Source organism: Miniopterus natalensis, chromosome 2 (genome assembly GCF_054644295.1).
Source record: "Miniopterus natalensis isolate mMinNat1 chromosome 2, mMinNat1.hap1, whole genome shotgun sequence".
Taxonomy (NCBI): Eukaryota; Metazoa; Chordata; class Mammalia; order Chiroptera; family Miniopteridae; genus Miniopterus; species Miniopterus natalensis.
The window spans coordinates 123064287-123070443 of NC_142082.1; the positions used below are offsets into that span (position 1 = coordinate 123064287).

At 46.0% G+C, this 6157-nt stretch overlaps 1 non-coding gene across 1 annotated transcript; it reads right to left on the reverse strand.

The window, feature by feature from the left end:
• Positions 1-4056: 4056 nt before the first annotated feature.
• On the reverse strand, positions 4057-4188 carry LOC148093802 (small nucleolar RNA SNORA38). Its single transcript, XR_015714140.1, has one exon. It is a non-coding gene; the product is annotated as a small nucleolar RNA SNORA38 (small nucleolar RNA).
• Between the last annotated feature and the right edge of the window lie 1969 nt (positions 4189-6157).

Here is a 6157-nt window from a genome sequence, read left to right on the forward strand (position 1 = left end):
AAGAAAATACTTAAAAACCAGCACCCCTCTTCTCTGGCCCCCACCTGCCTCTCAAACATATGGTACATTTAGATTTTTCATTCTGACTTTTTGCATCAGGAAACATGATACACACTCTTGATTTGGTAAGGGACCAAGAAATAAAAATACTCGTGTCTGGTGGGATTGCTCTGAGATTGCTCACAGTGGATTTTTTTACTCCTTACTGGTAGAAAAATGGCCAAATAAAGCAAATTCAGCACCTCACTCACTGCAGGTGGAAAATCAGCTTCTTGAATAACATCCCCCCTCACAGTTATAAGAGAGGTGGAGACAGAAACCAAAAGTCAGTAATAGCAAAGGCAAAGCCAAATGAAGGTTCAATGCAGGCCCAAGTGATAGGGTACCAGTTAGGATTCTAGATTAAGGGTCAGAGGCTGAGAGGAGTCATACAGGTGTGCCCCGTTGATTTTGCTCTCCTCTTGGTCTAGGATGGCCCCCCGGGGTTTAAATACCAAAGTTGGCATTGTACGCAGTAGTACAGTACCAGGCCCATTCTTCCACCCATCTTTTTTTTTTTTTTTAATTTATCTTTATTGTTGAGAGTATTACAGGTGTCCCATTTTTTCCCCCAATTGACCCCCTCCACTTTGCTCCCACCCCCTCCCCAGGCCTTCACCCCGTTATTAACTGTGTCCATGGGTTATGCACATAACTTCTTTGGTTAATCTCTTCCCACCCTCCACCCCCCTTCCCTCTTTCCTCTGAAATATGATCATCTGTTGCATGTGTCAATGTCTCTGGATCTATTTAGTTAGTCAGATTCTTTTGTTCATTAGCTTCTTCTTAAAGAAGACCCTTCAACTTTTCCTGTAGTGCTGGTCTGGTGGTGATGAACTTCTTTAGTTTTTTCTTATCTGTGAAGCTCTTTATCTGACCTTCAATTCTAAATGAGAGCTTTGCTGGGTAGAGCAATCTTGGTTGTAGTTCCATGTTTTTCATCACTTTGAATATTTCTTGCCACTCCCTTCTGGCCTGCAAGGTTTCTGTTGAGAAATCAGCTGACAGTCGAATGGGGGCTCCCTGGTAGGTAACTAACTGCTTTTCTCTTGCTGCTTTTCAGATTCTCTCTTTGTCTTTAACCTTTGGCATTTTAATGATGATGTGTCTTGCTGTGGGCCTCTTTGGGTTCCTCTTGTTTGGGACCCTCTGTGCTTCCTGGACTTGTAAGTCTATTTCTTTCCCCAGTAGGGGAAACTTTCTGTAATTATTTTTTCAAATAGGTTTTCAGTTTCTTGCTCTGTTTCTTCCCCTTCTGGCACCCCAATAATACAAATGTTGGGCCTCATGAAGTTGTCCCAGAGGCTCCTTATACTATCTTCATATTTGTGGATTCTTTTTTCTTTTTGCTCTTCTGGTTGGATGTTTTTTGTTTCCTCATGTTCCAAATTGCTGATTTGATTCTCAGCGTCCTCTACTCTACTGTTGATTCCATGTAAATTATTCTTCACTTCAGTTCCTGTAGCCTTCATTTCAAATTGGTACTTTATTATGTTATCGATTTTCTGTTATTTCCCTAATAGTCTGCTTAAACATCCTTATACACAAAATTCTGAACTCTGTATCTGTTAGCTTGCTTGGATCTATTTCATTTAGTTCCTCTTCTAGAGATTTCTTTTGTTCTTCCCCTTGTGACACGTTTCTTTGCCTCCACATTTTGGCTGCTTCTAGGTATTTGTTTCTATGCATTAGGTAGAGTTGCTATGTCTCCTGGAGTTTGTAGAGTGATTTTATGTAGTAGGTGTCCTGTAGGGTCCAGTGGCTCAGCCTCCCCAGTCACCTGAGCTGGGCCTTCTAGGTGCTCCCCTGTGTGGGCTGTGTGCACTGTCCTGTTGTAGTTGAGCCTTGGTTGCTGTTGGTGTCGCTGGGAGGAATTGACCTCCCGGCCAATCAGCTGTGAGGACCAGCTGCAACTACAGCCAGAGAGCTGCTGTGCTGGAGACGCCCCTATGGAGCAGGATTTACTTCAGTGGAGCTTTGGCGTTCACTAACTCTGCCCCTTGAGTGTCCCTCGTGGATGTGGTAGGGTTGTAATCCAGAGTGGTTGAGTCTCACCACCAGATGCACTGTCTCTGGGGCCTCCTGGGAGGTGCAAAGTCAGCCTGTGACAGTGCCTTGCCCAGGGCCACCCAGCACGAGCTACACAGCAAACCGTAGTTTGCTGCTACTTGTGCTGGGCTTGGAGGTGTCCAGGAGAGGCCAAGCTATGAGCCAATGCAGCTGCCGCTAGTGCCAGGCCTGGGCCACTTATCAAGCCGCATGGGGCCCGCTGCTGCTTGTTTGAGAGATTTTAGGAAAGTCCTAAGCATGAGGCTCGAGAGGCCACTTGCACAGAAAAGCCCCTGGAAATGGCCTGGATGAGCTGCAGGTGGGCAGGGGCGGGGCCTCGGGAATCACGGGGCGGGGCCAAAGGTGTGAGTCAGGTGCTGGCGATTCAAATATGGCGCCTGCCCGCCGGCTGTGTGCGGGGAGGACTCGCCAAAGGAGCCATGGCCTCTGCCAGCCCTTCTGCCTGGGAGGAAGCCGCCCCTCCGCCTCTCGCCCGGATCTCAGGCAGGTTAGTTCCCCCCGAGTGTCCCAGGTCCCTTCAGGCTGCTGCCCGGCGCTGGGCTCAGAGGGAGCGTCCGAGTGAGTCCGTGCCGGGCCCTTTAGAGGAGCTGCTGGGGCTCCCGCAGCCTCCGCCACCCTCAGGGACAGTCCCCGCTGGTTTCACAGCCCAGAGTTGTGGGGACGTCTCTTCCTGGCCTGGAGCCCTGGGCTGGGGGCCTGCTGTGGGGCTGGAACCCCTCCCTCCTCCGGGAAACCCCCACCGCCGAGATTCCCTCCTGGGTTTAACCCGAGGCTGCGTCTCCGGGATTCGGTTCCGATCCGCCCGCGTCTCCGCCCCTCCTCCCGGTCTCGATGCTCCTTCAGCTCCCTGGCTGTGGGGCTTCTGTGCAGCCAGATCTCAGGAGGCTCTGAGTGATGGTGGTTCTGTAGTTTAGTTGTGATTTTGATGTGGTTGCGGGAGGCGGCGGGTGCAGCTGTTACCTACGCGCCATCTTGTTTCTCCTCCACCCATCTCTTCGTGCATGTATATGCTAAACACATGTTGGCTGTCATCTTGATGTCCCCAAGTCCTCTAGTTTATTTAGTTGCTTATATTTTTAATGTTTAAATAAAAACCACTGAGTCTGTCCCTATCGTACATTCTGTGGAGAGTTCAGTGCCCTTCCCAGGATTTCTGCAAACCCCAGCTGCTTCCATGGCTGTGCTCACTCTTTGCTCAGATTTCCTGGTCCCACTAAACTCTCAGTCGACCTCACATTCCACTTCCTATGGTTCTTCTCTCCCTTCCTCTTCTCTCCCTTCCCCTCCTCTCCTCTCTTCTCTCTTCTTCATGCACTGTCACCTTATAAGGGGAAAACAGCATGTATTTCTCTGATTTTTTTTCACCAATGCAAGAAGTTCACGGGTAGCAGACATTTAGTGAACTTTGAAAAAATCAATACTGTTACAATGCTGAGCAGTTTAGTAGATAATTTAAAGTAAAATATGCCTCTTCTTAAAACCTCTTAGAAAAAAAATTAAGTAAGTGTGGTGAAAGGTTAGTAAAGTCTAAAACTAGATAGTTACAATGAGTTAATTATACCATTTTTCTTATTTTTAAGTTATAAAATTTTCATAAGAGTTTTTAAAGAATACATTAATCATGGGGCCATGGAAGATACTTTGCTGTCTGTTAGTTAAGCTAATGTCAGGACAGCCGTAAAACAGTCTCCAAAATAGAGGGACTAACAATGCAGACATTTATTTCACTCTCACATAACAGTCTCGAGGGGAGTAGTCGGATGGGTGGGATGACCCCACATGGTCTGCAGGGATCCAGGTTCCTTGCATTTGTTTCCCTGCCTTCTCCTGGGGTCTGTCCTCAACTGTGCAGTCATGGCTGGGCTGCAGACAAGTTCATGCTCCCATTCACAGATAACACAGAGAGTGGAAATGCAGGGTGATCAGATTTTTCCTTTTTCTTTTTTCCTATGTGGGATTGTTGGTCTTAAGCCTGCAGGGAGTAAGCTGGCCCCAGACTTCTCCAAGTCCACATTTCTTTCTCTCCAATTCTTATGTGTCCAAAGACAGGGAAACCACAGTCATGCCTTTGAGGGGGGTGAAATTTTTTCTAAGCGCAGACATTCTATACATCACTTTCACTCACATTCCATAGTCCATGACCACACCTAGGCACAGGGTAGCTAGAAAATGCAGCCTCTAGCTAGGTGGCCATATGCCCGGCCCAACGCTATTCCCCTGGAAGAAGGGCAGACACCTAGCAGGCTCCACCACACTGTGTGTCCCCTCCACAGGGTCCTTGCCTCCCTCTGTGGGGTCGGGCTTCTGTGTTCCCTCATCTGTCTCTTATTCTCAACTTCCCAACTTCTACCTGATACCTGTTTGTTATGGGCTGAATGTGTTCCCCCAAAAGGTTCAAATGTTGAAGTCCTAATTTCCCAGTACCTCTGAATGTGACTGTTTTTGGAGATAGGCTCTTTTTCTCTCTCCAAGTTTTATTGAAGTATAATTGATATGCAAAAACTGCACATATTTAATGTATATAATTTGATGGGTTTGAACATATGCATGCACACATGAAACTGTCACCACAATTAAGGTAATAAACATATTGATCACCTCCAAAAGTTTTTTCCTGCTCCTCTCCTTTTTTGTGTGTGTGTATGTGTGTGTGTCTGTGGTAAGAACATGTAACTTGAGATCTACCCTCTTAACAAGTTTTCAGTGTACATTAGAGTATTATTAATTATAGGCACTATGTTATGTAGCAGATTCCTAGAATTTATTCATCTTTACAACTGAAACTTCATATCCATTGAACAACAACTCCAAATTTCCTCCTCCCCCAGAGGCTAGTAACCACCATTCTACTCTCTGCTTCTATGAGTCTGACTATTTTAGATACTTTATATATGTGGGATCAAATAAGATATCACCTCACACCTGTTAGGATGGCTAATATCGAAAAAACAAAAGACAACAAACAAGTGTTGTTAAGGACGTGGAGAAACTGAAAACCTTATATGTTGTTGGTGGGAATGTAAAACGGTGCAACTGTTATGGAAAACATTATGGAGGTTTCTCGAAAAAGTTAAAAATAGAACTGCCATAGGATCCAGCAAGCCCACTCCTGATTATATATCCAAGAGAATTGGTATCAGGATCTCCAAGAGACATCTGCACTCCCATGTTCGTTACAGTGCTATTCACAACAGCCAAAATACAGAAAGAACTTAACTGTCCCCCGACAGATGAATGGTAAAGCAAATGTGATATACATATCGCATTTGCTTTACCATTCATATATATACAATACATACAATAGAGTTATTCAGCCTCAAAAAGAAGGAAATCCTACAATATGCAACAGTCAAGTCCAGATTCATCTGAATGAACCTGGAGGACATCATGCTAAGTGAAATAAGCCAGTCACAGGATGGGTATGGTCTTTAAGGGGGTAATTAAGTTAAATGAGGCTGTTAAAGTGGCCCTAATCCAGTATTAATGATGTCCATGTAAGTAGAGGGGATTAGGACACAGATACACATAAAGGAAAGAGCATGGGAAACAGGGAGAAGATGACAAACTACAAGCCGAAGAGAGAGGCCTCGGAAGAAACCAACCCTGCCAACACCTTGCTCTTGGATGCCTAACGTCCAGAGAGCTGTGAGAAAATCCGTTTCTGTTGTTTAAGCAACCCGGTCTGTTTTGCTGTTATGGCAGCCCTAGCAAGATAACACACTGCTCGCTTTCATGTAGAAGAGTTTGATTCTCCACGTCACTGCTCTGCACTCAGGGGAGCCTCCCTCCGTAAGTCCCTAGCCGCCTTCAGGCTCTCCTCTAAACACAAGGCCATTCCCGTGGATGTCTGCCCTTCGCAGCACAGAACCACAGACGCTGAGGAATTAGTATCTCCTTGAATGAGATCAAACTCTGGCACAGCAACCTCCTTAGCTTGGAAGGGAGCAGTATAAAGTCTCTTCTTCCTTAATAAGAAATACGCCACCTCTAAGAAGTTGGAAGCATCGATAGCCAGACTTTCCTTTGCCTGTTTGAAGCAGTGGCCCGC